The following is a 16,814-nucleotide window of genomic DNA, read 5'->3' as shown; positions in this document are numbered from 1 at the left end:
AAGTCCGCAGGGAAATGGTCTGCTAGCGAGATCCAAGAGAGGCTTGATGAGCACATGCTGGAGAGGAAGTCCCGTGTTGCTGCAGGTGGACAACGTGAAGCAGGCGCGGTAGAGTGTAGGTTCCATTCACAGGTTCATGTCCCTGTAGTCGACGTGGCTCCCGACTTGGAACACGACCGTGCCGGTGGTGCCATCGCCCGTCCCGGCTCATGCGTCATCTCCTACACCATTTTGTGCAAGGTCTCCTACACCGTCTCCTGCACCTGTCTCTGGCGGTGATGACTATATGAGGAGTTTGGTGAGCTTGCTAGACCGTTTGGTCACAATGCAGACTCAGGTTCCAGTTAGCGCTGCTGTGCGGACACCGACGCAGACTCAACCGCCAGCTAGCGCCGCAGGGCAGGTGCCAGACGCACCGCAGCGGTTGTACAGGGTTTGTAAGTCTCCGGATCACTCCACATTTTCCCACTGCAGCCGGGAGAACGATGTATAAACTGTTTGTCTCCTGGTCATTGGAAGAGGGACTGTCCTCACCCTCAGCCGCCCAACCAGCTCCGTTCTCAGCCTGGTGGAAGAGCTGGTCATCAGTCTCGTCCGTTAAACTACTAAACCCACACCTAGAGAGGGATGGTGTGGGTAATGTAGATGTATCCCTCACTGATGTCTCCGACCTGGCTCACTTGTATGAAGACAAGTGTGCCAAAGCACCTCAGGGTTCGCGTATGGTCATTCAGGCGACACAGAGGATTCAGGCTTTCAGTGACTTGTTCTATGCTCCTGTTCTTGTCAACCAGAGTGTGCAGCTTAATGGCATGTTGGATACTGGCTCTATGTCATGCAGTATCAGTGAAAATGCAGTAGAGAAGCTCCGCTCTGGGGGTGTTTTACCTGAGAAGCAGCAGCCTGAAGAGAACATTTTCTTGATTGGCTGTGGTGGTCTGGAGACTAGGCCTGATGGTTTTTATGACCTCAACATGCAGCTTTATGGTGTTTCCTTTGTCATACCCACTCTGGTCGTGCCCGGTCAGCACGATGATCTGATAGTCGGCACAAACGTCATTAAACATGTGGCCCATGTACTCAAGAGTGGTACTGAGTACTGGGACATCGCGTCCAGACAGGAACATCCATCTAGTCCTGACGTTGAACAGTTCTTGTCCATGTTCACGAATGTAGAGCGCTGGAGGGGTGGTGCAGTTCCTGAGAAGATAGGTACTGTTAAGCTCACCCAGGCCGTGACACTCTTACCGAGGCACGAGCACTTAGTCTGGGGCAGACTTCCTGCTAAGGTGCCTATGTCAGCTGGAAGCACTGTTGTTGTGGAGCCGACAGACTCCAAGGCCATGCCACGCGGTGTCCTCGTAGGTCGATTTGTCACACCGCTCTGGGGTGATAAGTGGGTACCCATGACTGTTGTCAATCCATCTGACAAAGCCATCATGCTGAAAAGGAACCGCAAGTTGGCTGATGTGTTTCCATGCTTGGCGATTGAGGACTTTAATGTTTTCCAGGGACTGCAAATCAGTTGCGGGGAGGCATGAGTCCAACGCCACAGGTAGTGCCTGTCCCCCTGTCCAGCCGGCTAGGAGTTTGTCAGAGCTCGGACTCAGTGACATTGACCTCAGCTCCTGTCAGGTTAGTGAGGCATGCAGGTCCCAGCTCACTCAGCTGCTCACCGAGTACCATGACATCTTCTCCAGGGACTCTCTGGACTGTGGCGAGGTCACAGGATACACACATCGCATCCATCTGGTGGATGAGCGCCCCTTTCGCTTGCCCTACAGGAGGGTTCCCCCAGCCCACTATCAGAAGTTGAGACAGGTTCTCACTGATATGGAGGAGAAAGGGATTATCCGTAAGTCCTCGAGCGCATACGCTTCACCGCTGGTTATGGTGTGGAAGAAGGATGGCGGGCTTCGGATCTGCACTGATTTCAGATGGCTGAATGCTCGGACCTTGAAAGACGCTCATCCCTTGCCACACCAGTCGGACTGTCTTGCCGCGCTGGGTGGTAACTGCCTCTTTAGTACGATGGACCTCACCTCTGGCTTCTTCAACATCCCAATGCATGAGGATGACAAGAAGTACACTGCTTTCACGACTCCCCTTGGGTTGCATGAATACAATCGCATGCCACAGGGCCTTTGTAATAGCCCTGCAGCCTTCATGAGAATGATGATTGGGATCTTTGGGGATCTGAACTTCACGACGCTTTTGTGCTATCTTGATGATCTTCTTGTCTTCGCGCCGTCAGAGGTTGAGGCTCTGTCGAGGCTCCGCACTGTGTTTCAGAGGTTGAGGGAGAACAACTTGAAACTGGCTCCAAAAAAGTGTCATCTGCTGCAGAAGCAGGTGTGGTTTTGGGCCACATGGTTGATGGCGGAGGTGTGTCTGTCGATCCCTCCAAAGTAGGGGTAATCTCCAACATGACAGTGCAGGATCTCATGGAAGGTGATGGGTGCACGCCTTCTGTTCGTAGGATCAAATCTTTCCTTGGTATGGTATTTTACTACCAGTATTTCCTTCCGAACTGCTCCTCCGTGGCTAAGCCCCTGTTTGCCCTTACAGCTGGACAAAAGAGGAGGGGGAGGTCAGCTAAGGATAAGAAGCCCCATGGCAGCTTCCGTAAGCTTACCTCCGCAGACTGGACAGCAGAATGTGGGGAAGCATTTGATCTGTTGAATACGATGTTACTGGAGTGTGTGGTGCTTGCCCACCCAGACTTTGAGGTGCCTTTCATTTTGTCGGTCGATGCGTCTTTGGATGGACTCGGCGCGGTGCTGTCTCAAGTGCCCCGAGGAGAGTCCAAGGCCAGACCTGTTGGTTTTGCAAGCAAGTCCCTCAGTGCCTCACAGCGGAAGTATCCAGCTCATAGACTGGAGTTCATGGCGCTGAAGTGGAGTGTTTGTGAAAAGTTCACCCACTGGCTGAAGGGTCAAAGCTTCACCGTTTGGACAGATAATAATCCGCTGACTTATCTCCTAACGAAGCCGAAGCTTGACGCGTGTGAGATCCGCTGGGTGTCTAAGTTGGCGTCTTACACCTTCGATCTCAAACACCTGCAAGGGAAGAAAAACGTGGTGGCGGATGCGTTGAGTCGCGACCCTTTTTCCAAGCCCGTCAGTCAGAGGCTACTTAGGGAGCCCTACCCGGCCCTTGTTCAGGAAGCCGACGGGGTTGAGGGGGACTCTGTGCAGGATGTTTTCAGACTCAGTTGCCAGTCCCAAACAGTGAGTAGTGCGCAATCTGGGTTTGCTTGTGATGCAGCTGAGGTCAGGGCTTTTTGTCAAGCCAAATGTGACTGGCCTGATGCATCAGTATTCACAGCACTCAGTTTGGTCCAGCACGTTCAGCATCTGTCGGGTGGTCAGGATACACTGCCAATGTTATCCACCGAGGAGCTCAGGTTGAGTCAGGAGCAGGACCCCTGCATCTCCAAGGTGTTGCCCTTTGTCGCTGTTCGGAAGCGGCCATCGAGACGTGAGAGGCATGGTGCTGACCAGAAGGTCCTCAGGCTGTTGAAACAGTGGGAGAAGTTGGAAGTCAATGATGGTGTCTTGTACAGGGTGACAAAGGACCCAGTGTCCAAGCAGAGGAGGTCTCAGTATGTTTTACCTCTGAGTCTGAAAGACAAGGCACTGTCTGGCATCCACGATCACGCTGGTCATCAGGGCCAGGACCGTACTCTCTCTCTTGCAAGGCAGCGTTTTTATTGGCCTGACATGGAGAGGGATATCAGAGCATATGCCAGATGCTGTCGGAGATGTGTGTTTGGGAAGACCCCAGAGCCAGCTGCTTGCGCGCCCCTGGAGAGCATTAAAACCTCCGCACCGATGCAGCTTGTGTGTATGGATTTCTGGTCCGCTGAGGACAGTAAGCAGCGGTCAGTCGATGTCTTAGTGGTTACTGACCACTTCACTAAGCTTGCTCACGCGTTCCCCTGCGCCAATCAGACAGCGAAGCAGGTCGCCAAGAAACTCTGATCATGTATTCTGTGTTTACGGGTTTCCGGAGAGAATACATTCTGACCAGGGCACAAACTTTGAGAGCAACCTGATTGCAGAGATTCTCAAGTTGGCGGGTGTAGCGAAGTCCCACACGACGGCCTACCATCCTATGGGTAATGGCGGGACAGTGTTGTGGTTACACCGCCCCGAGCTGCCTCCCCGGCACGTTCAAGCCACTCCCCCAGCTCGGACGTGCCGGAAACATCCGAGCGCTCGGCTCGCGCTCTGAGGAGATGAGCGCTGCACTGCACCAGGTGTTTGCCATCATCCATCAGGCACACCTGTGGCAATCAGGCAGCCTTCTACAAGAAGCCTCCCAGAACGTCTCTCAGTGCTTCGACGTACTGAACCCTGCGGTAAAGTTCTGACAAGCCCTCCAGCGTTCCTTGCATTCTGTTTATTCCCCAGTGTCTTATCTTCGTGTCTCTGTTTCCTCCCAAGACTCTCCCTCCGCGATTTCCACGGCTCCCCGCGTCTCCCTCGTCCCCAGCGACCTTCACGTTTCTCCCCGGACCTCTCCTGCGATCTCCCCCCTTGTCCCTCTATCTGGACCCCTCCTTTCGGACTCGACTTCCCGGATCTCGGACCTGGACTTTCTCGGACAACCCCTCTTGGATCACGGACTGGACTTTCTCGCCAGGTGCACGCACATTTTTTTAACACCTCCTGGTCATTTACATACCACACCACACATTGGCTAAAAACACTCACACATAGTTATACACGCAAACCACGGGACACCACACATAGTTTATTCCCACATCCCACTAACAGAACGCCTTTTTTCACCATACATTTCCCTCCCACAATAAAACCTCCCTTTGTAGATTTTGAAGTCATCTCGTGTCTGTCTGTCTTGTGTTTCGCCACACGGGTCAGGTTCTGGTGCGCGAGCATAACAGACAGAGAGTTTTAATCGCACGATGGGGAATATGCTCCGTTCCCTTCCGCTTCAGCAGAGGCAACAGTGGCCTCAGCAGATCCATTCTCTCACACTCGCGTACAATGCCACTGTTCGAGACCACGGGTTACGCGCCTTTCTTCCTGATGTATGGGCGTGTCCCAAGACTGCCGGTGGATGTTATGTTCCGGCAGGTTTTGCATGACCCTCACGTTGTTGACTATGACTCTTATGCTCAGTCTCTGCTTTCCTGTCTAAGGAGTGCAATGGAGATCGCTCAGAAGCACTCCACGGCTGAGCAGCAGCATCAGGCGCGACAGTACAACAGACACGCCAAGGGCACTGTCCTGTCTGTTGGGGATCGTGTTTTGGTTGCGAACCAGAGTGAGCGAGGGAAGAGAAAGTTGGCTGACAAATGGGAGAACGGAGTGTACACGGTTGTCGGTGTCAACCCCAATATCCACGTCTACAAGATTCAGGATGCAGAGGGGCACACCAGGGTGGTGCACAGGAACCGTTTGTTGGAGGTCAACTTCTTGCCCCTTCCTGAGTTAGATCAGGGTGAGGAGTCCAGTACAACCAGTCAGTTGCTTGACTGCGCAGAGTCCGATGAGAAGGACAGTGCAGATGGCCTGACGGTCTCGGGGGATGCAATGGGGCTAGCAGTCTCATCACTTGGAGACTCGCCTAGATCTGAGTGGGCAGAAGCGGAAGAGTTCATTCCGTCTAGTCTGGTAGTCAGTCCTGTGGGGGGCACTGCTCCAGACTCCACACATGCACCACACATAGAGGCATCACACTCACTCGATGTTGGTGTTATATCTCACACTGATTCGCACACAGAAGCACCACACTCACTCGATACAGATGTTGCAGCTCGCACTGTCTCACGCACACAAGTAGAGAGCGATGGTCGGGTTAGGACACGCACAGGAAGGGTGGTGAGATCAGTGAACAGGTTAATAGAATCTATGGCTCAGATGCCATTTCTACGGAGTGTGAGGGATTGAACTTTGATGGAGGTTGGAGTCATTCAGACTAGTTTAATGTGAGTTATTAGGTGTCTATCAGACAGGGTTGTTTTGGGCCAAGTGCATGGTGTGGCGTATCAGGCGTCACATTGATCTAAGGGAATACTGAGACTTGATCAACCTCATTATTTTCTGAACCTCGTAACCAAGGTAGCTCCTAAGTTGACTGGAGGACTAGGTCCTTCTTTTCACTTGTGCCAGTAGTCAGTGATGGGCTTTTCCTTTCCTCTTTCTCTTCTTATCCTGCTGTCAGGATGTTGGTGAATTTCAGGAGGGGTGAATGTAACCAGGTTAAAATTAATGTTTTTATTTTGGTTGAGTATGAAATATCACCAAATCCTGTCTGTGCTGTTATTTGTGTTTACTACATTTTATTTTATGTCATTATTTACTTTAATGTATGTTTTATAACGACCGTCATGTACCTGTACTGTCACTTTAAGAGAGAGGTCTTGTGGGTACACGGAAGAGGGTACGCGAGAGAGGCCGTTTTTGTTTTGTGGAGGGAGCCTCAAGCAGCGATCGAGCCGAGCCACGCGTGTTTCTTACCGTAGCACAGTTTTGCTGGTTGAGGAGAACGTAACCTTGAGTATCCCTGTAAGAAGATACTGCAAGCTGTGGGATAAAATACTTGTTTATCCTTTCTTACATCGGAGTCCCGTGGACGGTTTCTCCTTCTAATGCACACAAGTGAAGTCCGGACAGTGGTTGAGCTTCAACGCCCACGTCCGTAAGAAACACCGCTCCAGCTGGAGGACTGGACATTTGCCGAAGGGTTTGAAACCGCAAGGAAAGAAGAATTCAGCTCGCGCTGGCTATAGAGCTGAGAGGTGACTGTCCTATAGCTATGTTATGAGACAGACAGCAGCGAGTGCCATATTAAACGAAAATAAATGGCAAGGTGGGCCAAATAGAGTCCTGTGTGTCTCCTATCCTTCCTTGATCATGATGATGATGATGATGAGAGACTGAGGGCCCCCCACAACACCTGGGGCCCCACCCAAAATAGAACACAACGCAGAGCTACTGATGAGAGTGACGGGCGTGCAGCAGACTGACCAGCATAGAACTGCCCCCGTTACATCCCTCCATGCAGGCCCATCTGAACCGGTGTCGTCGCGTCTGGGAGGTGACCAGAGCTGCTCTGCTCCGGGCAGCTGAGCGCGCCAGTCGGGGAGCCAACCGATGCCGGTCCCCAGCACCTACGTACCAACCAGGCCAAAGGGTGTGGCTGTCCTCGAAGGATCTCCCGCTTCAGTCCACCGCGAAGAAGCTGAACCCCCGGTTTGTCGGGCCCTTTGAGATCAGGAAGGTTCTCAGCCCCGCGGCAGTGAGTCTTAAGCTTCCGGCTTCCTTGAAGACCCATCCCGTGTTTCATGTGTCTCGGGTTAAGCCTGTCTCCCACAGTCCTCTGATGCCTTCGGCCCCAGCTCCGCCTCCCCCTGAGATCGTGGATGGGCACCCCCAGTGGAAGGTCCGCCGGCTGCTGGACGTCCGGCGCCGAGGACGGGGGTTCCAGTATTTGGTGGACTGGGAGGGCTACGGTCCGGAGGAACGTAGCTGGGTCTCCCGCCAGCTCATCCTGGACCCTGGGCTTCTCACTGAGTTCCATCGTTCCCATCCCGACAAGCCGGGCAAGTCGCCTGATGGCTCCCGTGGAGGGTGGGGGTACTGTTATGGCTCGCTCACCCCGCGCCGGCAGCCAATCGGCTCGTCAGGGCCGGGCTTAGTCATCAGGGCTGGGCTTAACTTTAGTGGCCTCCCACGTGCCCCTTGTCAGTTCGTGTTGTAACCTCCCCGCACCCGCAGTAGCGGCCACTCTCCTCTCACGGTCCTTTTCTCTACGAACTCATCCCAGCCCTTGGTTCATGTTTTTCCCTTGCAAAGTTTCCCCGTGGAAGTATCCTGCCGTGTTCCCGTTTGAATTACCCGCGAGCCTTTTTCCCCTTGGACTTTCCGTTTTTTTTCCTTGTCGCTCATTGCCTTCCTATGTTTGACTAGTTGTACGCGTAAGCAATAAAGTACGCCAGTTTTCGGCTAACCCCATCTCTGTCTGGTGTCGTGCCCTTGGGGTCTTCCACAAACCCTAACACTTCTCAATTATTTCAGGTGAACCACAGCACTCCTCAAGACGTGTCCGTGTCATCTTGAGTCCAGCTGCAGGGTCACTGACATGAACAGCTCTGATTCTCCTAACCTGTTCTGATGACTGAGGGCCTAACCGCCTAGCTAGAAGGTCGAGCTCTTCATTGCAGGTGAGTCTCAGTCCTTGTATGGCATTCATGAAGGTCGATTTCCATCCCCAATAATTGTCTGGGCGGTCATCGAACTTGATCATCCCAGAAGTCACAAGCTCATGACGAGCCATGGAAATAGCAAAGTAATTTATACCTGTATGGTCAGGAGCATATGACCGTGGTGTTTGCATCCTAAGTGGGGTTGTGTCTGGCTGAGGTCCACTCATGGGTGACAAACTTTGTGGATGGATACCGGTTGAACATCGGGCAGCTGGCTGATTCATGTTATGTACTCTGAAGTAGCTAGTGTGGTGCTTGACAAAAATAGGAGTGATGTTCAGTCCACCCCCAACTGTATGAATGAGATTTTGCTCACTCTCTTGGTGTGGCGGAGCTTGAGGAACTTCATGTGGCTGATTGGGTGTGGTGTTAGACTCAGCAATGACTGCTGACTAGAGTGCATTCTAGAGTGGCATTCAACATAGTCACTTGTTCTTTTCCCTCTGGAGTCATGAGGAATACCTGCGATTTCCACTGAGCCTGCTTTAGATCCCAGTTCTACTACAGCTGATTCCAGAATCAATGCTTCAGCTAATGCAGCTGCAACCTCTTCCTCTTGCTTCAATGTGGTTAGAGCAGCCTCCATGCATGCCTCCTCTACTTTCAACTGGGCTTTTTCAACCATGAGCTCGGTTTCTCTTTTAACAAAGGTGGAGCACGCATGCACTGCCTCGGCCTTGGCATGTGTTTTAGCTGCTGCTAGGCTTGCTGAAGATTTGCTAGAACTGCCAGATGAAGCAACAACAGACCTGGTCAAATACGACTTAACAGATGGAGGATGAGACGGAGCCTTCTGTTGATCTTCTGTTTCCCTTGTTGTCCATCTTGTATATGCTGTACACCTCTTATTTGGTATGAAGAGCACAAGTAAGATGAAGCAGGGCGGTTAACGAACAGTCGCTGTATTTGTTTGCTGTAATTGCTGTGTTGAGCCCACCGTGATGTTGTTCTTTCACTATTATGTCCCCTGCGTGCGTGGCTCTACACGAAGTGACAGATAGCTAAACATATGTGCTAGGCACTGAAAGGGTTAATGACGACTCAGACGTGTGTTGTGTATCTACAGGATAACTGAATTTTACAACGATCAAGGTGTATCTTGGTCTTCCTCTTTTATTTGCTAGACCGTAGTAACATTACAAAACGACTGCGTTAAGCAGGCACGAAAACACGAGTGACCCTCTTGCTCTGTCTTCTTCCAAAAGGCGCACACCAGAGTGGCACGCGTACATTTATACAACATACACAACCAATGGACATCGAGGGTCAGAGGTCAAACATAAAATACATATTACTTCAAATAAAAGCATTTGCTTTCGTGCGTATCTCCATACACTACACTCCTCCCCTGAAATCTGAACCCAGTACATTTACAGTACAACAACATTTCTTTTTCTTTTTTTTTTACATCTTTTCAACATTACATTGTTATAACAACAACTGGGTTCTCGCAGATTTAATCTATCAGGCGGCTTCACATGCCACTGTTGCCTCTGGACACCCTCTGCAACTGAGGAGAGAGCAGTATCACTGGATCCTTGCTGCACAACTTTTACAGGTATTGCTACACGTGCATGTGATACATTTGGAACAACCCTCAGATCATCATCAGATTCATCTGACACATTACAGTTCTCCATCTCAGTATTGATCATTTGATTGACATGTCTCTTGTACACCTTTCCATACAATTTCACAACATATGTGACAGGACCAAGTGCCTTTACAATGCACCCATTTAACACCTTCCCCTCCCCTGTGGTTTCGAACCAACACCTTCTGTTTTGGTAGGAAGTGTCTGACTTGTGCCAACTTATCTGCTTGCTTGGACTGTTGACTGACCTGTCTCTGTTGCATGGACTCTGTGAAATTAGGTTTGGCGAGAGACAACCTGGTTTTGAATTGATGTCTGAGAAACAATTCTGCAGGTGAGAACATTCACAGACAATTCTGCAGGTGTTTTCCCTGTAGTAGACTGTGGTGTACTCCTATAACAGAATAGGAAATTGTGTATGCAGTGCTGCAACGTCATATTGCTACTCTTCCTTTTCAAGAGCTGTTTTCAGGTTCTGCACCAAATGCTCTGCAGCCCCACTAGAAGCTGGGTGGTAAAGAGAACTCTTAATGTGTTTCCTCCATTGTTTTTCAGGAATATTTCGAACTCAGCAGATACAAATTGTGGTCCATTATCAGACACAAGTTCGTCTGGAAGATCCCAAGTGGCAAAGTATCCCCTCAAAACTTCTATGGTCTTTTCAGATGTAGTGCTACTCATCAAAGCTACTTCTGGCCAATGTGAATAGCTATCAGTGACCACTAGGAAGTTCAACTTTCCCGTCTGAGCATAATCTATGTGTATCCTCTGCCAAGGACGGTTAGGCCAGCTCCAATTGTGAACAGGAGCTGTGGCACGTTGGTGTCTGTTTAACTGGCATGTCTGTCAACTGTTTACCAGTGACTCTATGTCAGAATCAAGGTTTGGCCACCAAAAGTGACTACAGGCTAATGCCTTCATCTTTACCATTCCCTGGTGATTTTCATGCAATTCACGTAACATCTGTGGTCTTAACACCTCTGGTATGATTACCTGGAAACCCCACATCACACAGTCAGATTCAACAGTCAGTTCAGTGTTTCTTATGAAGTATGGCCTTAACTCATCTTCATTCAAATGCTTTGGCCAGCCATTCAATGTGAAGTGCTTCACTCTCTGTAGTACTGCATCAGTCTTTGTCTGTTTTGCAATCTCTTGTGAGGACAATGGCACTTTATCCAAGAATGAGACCCTAAACACAGAACTATAATCTGAGTCTGCCTCTTGAGTCTGTAGTGGTGAACGCGATAATGCATCCGCATTTGCATGTTGTAAGGATGGCTTGTAACGTATGTCATACTGGTATGCTGCTAAAATTAATGACCACCTCTGCAGCCTAGCTGCTGCCAATGTAGGCACTCCAGTCTTGGGGCCCTAGTATCTTTAGGAGTGGCTTGTGGTCTGTAAGCAGAGTAAACTTTTGTCCATACAGATAGTCATTAAACTTGGTCACCCCAAAGATGATACTAAGTGCTTCTTTCTCTATCTGAGAATAGTTGACTTCTGTTTTAGTGAGTGTCCTAGACACGTAGGCTATAGGTTTCTCACTGTTGTCTGGAAACTGATGTGAAATCACGGCACCTATGCCGTAAGGCGAAGCATCACATGCCAAAATTACAGGCAGTTTAGGATCATCATGTGTAAACACTGGTGTGGCTACAAGCTGTGCTTTAGTACGCTCAAATGCCTCTTGACATTTTCTTGTCCAATCCCACTCTTTATCTTTATGTAGGAGCTCATCCTAGGCTTAATCTCGCTGGACAGGTTTGGTATAAATTTGCCATAGTAATTGAGCATGGCTAAGTACGACCTCAATTCTGTCATATTTTTCGGCACAGGAGCTTTGTCAATAAATAGCCTCAGTTTTCTCTTTAATTGGGCGCATACCCTCGGCGTCAATTACATGCCCAAGGTAGGCCACACTGTTCTGAAAGAAGGCGCATTTCTCTTTGTTAAGCCTAAGCCCATGTTCTTCCAGTCTCGGTAACACTTGTTTAAGATTGCGCAGATGTGCGGTGGTATCTGTTCCTGTTATCAAAACATCGTCAAAGTAGCATACCACGCTGTCAAGCCCTTGTAATACTTCATCCATGGTGCGCTGGAAAATAGTGGGCGCGCTAGCGACCCCATATGGCAAGCGGTTGCATACGTAGAGACCTCTGTGTGTATTGATGGTGAGAAACGGCTTACTTTTCTCATCCATGTCGAGCTGAGTGTAGGCCTGCGTCAAGTCAAGTTTAGTGAAATGCTTTCCGCCTGCTAAAGTGGAGAATAAATCCTGCGGTTTTGGAAGTGGGTACTGATCTACATCAAGCCACTGATTTACCGTCACCTTATAATCGCCGCAAATGCGCACTGATCCATCTTGTTTCGGAATGCACACCAGCGGTGCAGCCCATTCACTATGCTGCACAAGAGAGATAATTAGCTGTTGTACGCGATGGATTAACTTTTTATCCACGGCTTCACGCAATGCATACGGCACTGGCCTCGCTTTGCAAAATGTTGGTATAGCGTCCGGTGATACACGCAAGGATGCAGTGACGCCTTTTGCACGGCCTAGCTCTGTGCTGAAAACTGCTCTGTGCTCTGAGCACACTTGCTCCACTGGGTCAGATGCGGCAACGCAATTCACTTTTGACCAATCTAAACTGAGCACTCGAATCCAATCACGCCCCATCAGCGCCGGTGCTTTACCACGGGCCACTAGTAAGGGCAGCTGTAAATGCTGCTTCCCACATTGCACATTCACTAGGATTTTACCCAACAAAGCTAACGGTTGGTCTGTGTATGTTCTCAATGTAACGTCACATGAATGCAATTTCGACCCTTTCAGGTTCGATTTGTACAGGCTCTCTGAGATAACTGACATTGCTGCCCCGGTATCTACCTCCATGTACATCCTAACACCATTGCATTTTACCATCACCTTGTAAGGTTTCACATACTCACACTCAGTCTTTACTGAATACATTCTCATATCAGTTCGCTGTTCAGAATCGGTCCCTGGGTCCGGTTCGCGAGTTGCATCTGCCTGGTCCACAAAGTTCACCTCCGGGCTGCCTTTGTTCCGAGGCGGGCGGGCAGACGAATGTCCCTACCGGCGTCGGTGCGCTTGTTCCGACAGGCTCGCTCCAGATGTCCGTTCTTTCCACATCCGCGACACTGGAAGTCTTTGAAGCGGCAGCTCCCCGGTCCATGTCCTTTCCCGAGGCACCTGTAGCAGTCCTGGTGGCTGTCGCTGACCTCCCTCTGGTTCCGTGCAGTCCTGGGCTCTCGGTATCTCCGCACTCCGACATGATCCGCTCGCATATGCACAGATGACTGTCCCTTCTGCATGCTTTCTAATCCAGAATTCGTGCATTCGAAATTGTTCGTTAATTCCACCATTTTTTGCCATGTTAATCCCTCGCCAATGGCGGCATTCAGTAACTTTCGACGCAGCTCTTTGTTAGATGTCCCACACGAACTGATCTCGGAGCTGCTCCTCGAGGCTCACACCAAAATTGCATGTAGAAGCTAATCCTTTCAAGCTAGCAATGTAATCAGCAAAAGTCTCTAGACTGTGTTGTGTCCAGCAAAACTCGGACCACGACTTTGAATGAAACTGTGTTTATTGCTGCCACAGTAAATGTCACATACACGTACAGCATAGCATCAACCACGTCCCGTGTTACTCCGTAAACCGGCTGTAGTAAAACTTAAAGCTGCAGTGTCCTAGACTACAGTCACACTGTTGTGACTTATATACAACATTTCCCCCCCCCCTCTACAGAAATCACCAGAACAGTGAACATGAATGAACTGTATCACAACTCGGTAAACTGGGTGGACTACCAGTTACCAGCGTAGCCATGTGGATTATTCTGCCACGTGACAGGCCACGCTCTAACTAACCTAAACGTCAGAAATCCGTAACATAGTCTTTCAGATAGCCTGGTGGAGCCCGAGCTCGAGCTGGCCGGGCCTCATGATCAGCTGCGGGGCCCCCACCCTCAGCTGGGTGTCCCTCTGCGGGTTCTGGCTGTGCTATGGGAAAGTCACAGTCTGCCGCCATGGAACCCCAGTTCTCCGAGGCATTGGGGTGTGTGGTGTTAGGTGGAGTTACCTTGTGAAGTCGGCTGGCATGCCACCGTGACCCATCAGAGAGGCAGAATGTCGCTGCACCTAGCTGACTGGTGACCTGCAGTGGTGCCGACCAGAAGGAGAGCAATTTGTGACCCCGGTGCGGCCGACGGACCCGGACCCAGTCCAGAACTGTGAACTGTGGCGCATGCACTTTATGCCTCCTGTCAAACCGCTGTTTCATCTGACTTTGACAGCCAGCGACCCTGCTGCTGTGCTGGACCGGCGTTACCGATGCAGGTGCAGTAGCCAACTGTGCTCGCAGGCGATCCAGAGGAAGTTGGAGCTCCCAGCCTATCATGAGGTGGGCTGGTGAGCTGCCTGTGGTTGAGTGTGGTGTTGCCCGGTAGTGCAGCATGGTGTGAAGTAAAGCAGCTGAGAAAGGTAGACCATCAGCCAGATGTGCACTGATGCCGTTTTTTAGTGTTTGGTTGAACCTTTCCACACCCCCATTGGCTTCTGGGTCGTAAAAGGCAGTGTGAATGTGGTTGATCCCGTTGTCTGCCAGGAAAGCTGCAAACTCAGCTGAGATAAACTGCGGGCCGTTATCCATAGTGATTCTGCTAGGGATCCCCCATCTGGCGAACAGAGAGGCGAGGAAGGCAGTGACCACCTGGGTCGTGACTGAACCCGCAGCGATCACTTCCGGCCACTTAGAGTGGAGGTCGTATGCCACCACAAGGAAGCGCTGACTATGCGGGACACCGTGGAGCTCCCCACAGATATCCACCTGGATGTGCTCCCAGGCAGTGGCAGGCCAGTGTACTGGTTGTAGTGGGGGTGGGGCCGGCGGGCCGGTCTTCCCACTGACGAGGCAGGCTGTGCAGTCTTTTACCATGGCCTCGATGTCCCTGTCAATGCCCAGCCACCACACAAGGCTCGTGCAACGCTGCTTCACCTTCACAATGCCCAAATGACCTTCGTGGGCCATGGCCAGGATACGTGCCCGCAGGCCGACAGGGACCACTGTGCAGAGCCCTCGAGCCACGCAGACATCATGCCAACAGGACAGCTCCTCCCTGACCCTCCTGTACGGTACCAGCTCCTCAGGGACCGTCACGGGCCAGCCCTCCCGAATGAAGGTACGCAGTTGGGAGAGGAGGGGGTCCGCCTCCGAGGCAAGCTGGAGGTCCTGGAGAGAAACTGCAGCTTGGAGTGGGGCGTGCAACATCTGAATGAGGTCTGGCTCCATTAGGTCTGGGCCTGAGTCTGGTGCGGGGCCAGGGCTAGCTCTGGAAAGAAGGTCCGCCACTACGTTATCCCGACCTGGGGTGAACTGAGGGGAGAAGTCGTACTGCTGGAGCCTCTCGGACCAGCGGTGGACCCGCAGCGGTTTGTGTCCTGACCCCGACGAAGCTAGTAGGGACGTAAGGGCCTGGTGGTCAGTCCGCAGCGTGACGTGCCTCCCATACAGGCACATGTGCCAACGCTCACACGCCCACACACATGCCAATGCCTCCCGCTCCCCCACGGAGTATTTCTGTTCAGCCGCAGTGAGTGAGTGAGAGGAGAATGCAACAGGGCGCTCGGTGTCGTGCTGGAGCTGGGACAGCACAGCACCCACTGCTGTGTTGGAGGCGTCACAGGTCACTATAGTGGGGCTGTTAATGTCAAAATGTGCCAGCACCGGGTGAGATGTAAGCTGTTCCTTAAGCTGGCGCACAGCTGCAGAGCAGGCCGGGGTCCATGTCCAGGCCGCATCCTTTTTTAGGAGTTCCCGTAGTGGGGTTGTGGTTGAAGAATACTGAGGCAGGAAGCGCAAGTAATAGGCCGTCATACCCAGGAAGGAAGCGAGCTGGGTCGAGCATGTGGGTTCAGGGAGGCGTTGTATTGCCTCCACAATACAAAGGAGTGGGCTGACGCCATCAGCAGTCAGGCGGAAACCCACATATCGATGGCGGGTACTGAGAAGGTGCACTTCTCGCCATTCAGCATGAGACTGTGGCTGGCGAGGACATTGAGCACCCTAGTGAGGCATTCATCATGGACGGCTGCAGTTGGGCCATGCACCACAATGTCATCCAGGTAGATGACCACCCCAGGAATGCCGGCAAATATGGTGGACATAATTTTCTGAAAGCAACTGGGGGCAGAGCTGAGGCCGAATGGCATACGTGTGTAGCGGTAAACCCCAGTGTGTGTCACAAAGGCAGTGAGGTCACAGCTGTCTGGGTTTAGTGGGACCTGCAGGTAGCCCTGGCGGAGGTCGAGTTTTGAGAACACGGAGGAGCCGTGAAATTTGGCCGTCAACTCCTCTACTGTCGGTAGTGGGTACTTATCCGGAATCACCGCCTTGTTCACTGACCTGAGATCGATGCATGGACGCAGCCCTCCTGACTTTTTCTTTGCCACCACCAGGTTGGAGATCCAGGACGATGCGTCCACACACTCAATTATGCCTGCGTCTAGCAGCTTCCCCAGTTCAGCAGTTACGTCGTCACGCAGGGCAAGAGGTAGGCGGCGCAGAGGCTGGATGACTGCGCGCACCTCAGGATTCAGGAGGGGCTGGTGGTTAAAAGCAGTTAGGTAGCCCAGGCCGCTGAACAGAGAAGGCCAGCGCTGCTGCCATGACAGGCCCACAGCCAGGATGGTACAGCCAGCATTGTCCATGAGAGAGAACCCTAAGTCACAGAATAAATCCAGACCCATAAGGTTAGCTCCATGATGGGACACGTGGAAAGTGAATGAGGTGAGGGCTTTGGTCCCATACCGAATTGAAAAGTCTACGGTACCCACCATACCAATCTTGGAATTGGCATAGCCGTACAGGTCCACCGCATCAGTCCTGATGTGCCGCAGGGGAAAAACCGTCGGACTGTGGACACGTTCAGTAACGACTTTGAAGTCCCTGTGTCTAGC

The 16,814-nt window shown here is 51.5% G+C and overlaps 1 pseudogene; it reads right to left on the bottom strand.

The window, feature by feature from the left end:
- Positions 1-11,606: 11,606 nt before the first annotated feature.
- On the bottom strand, positions 11,607-13,686 carry LOC130109881 (uncharacterized protein K02A2.6-like; annotated as a pseudogene).
- Between the last annotated feature and the right edge of the window lie 3,128 nt (positions 13,687-16,814).

This window comes from Lampris incognitus, chromosome 3 (assembly GCF_029633865.1).
Source record: "Lampris incognitus isolate fLamInc1 chromosome 3, fLamInc1.hap2, whole genome shotgun sequence".
Lineage (NCBI taxonomy): Eukaryota > Metazoa > Chordata > Actinopteri > Lampriformes > Lampridae > Lampris > Lampris incognitus.
Note: the sequence above shows the minus strand (reverse complement) of the source record. Positions and strands in the feature narration are given on the sequence as shown.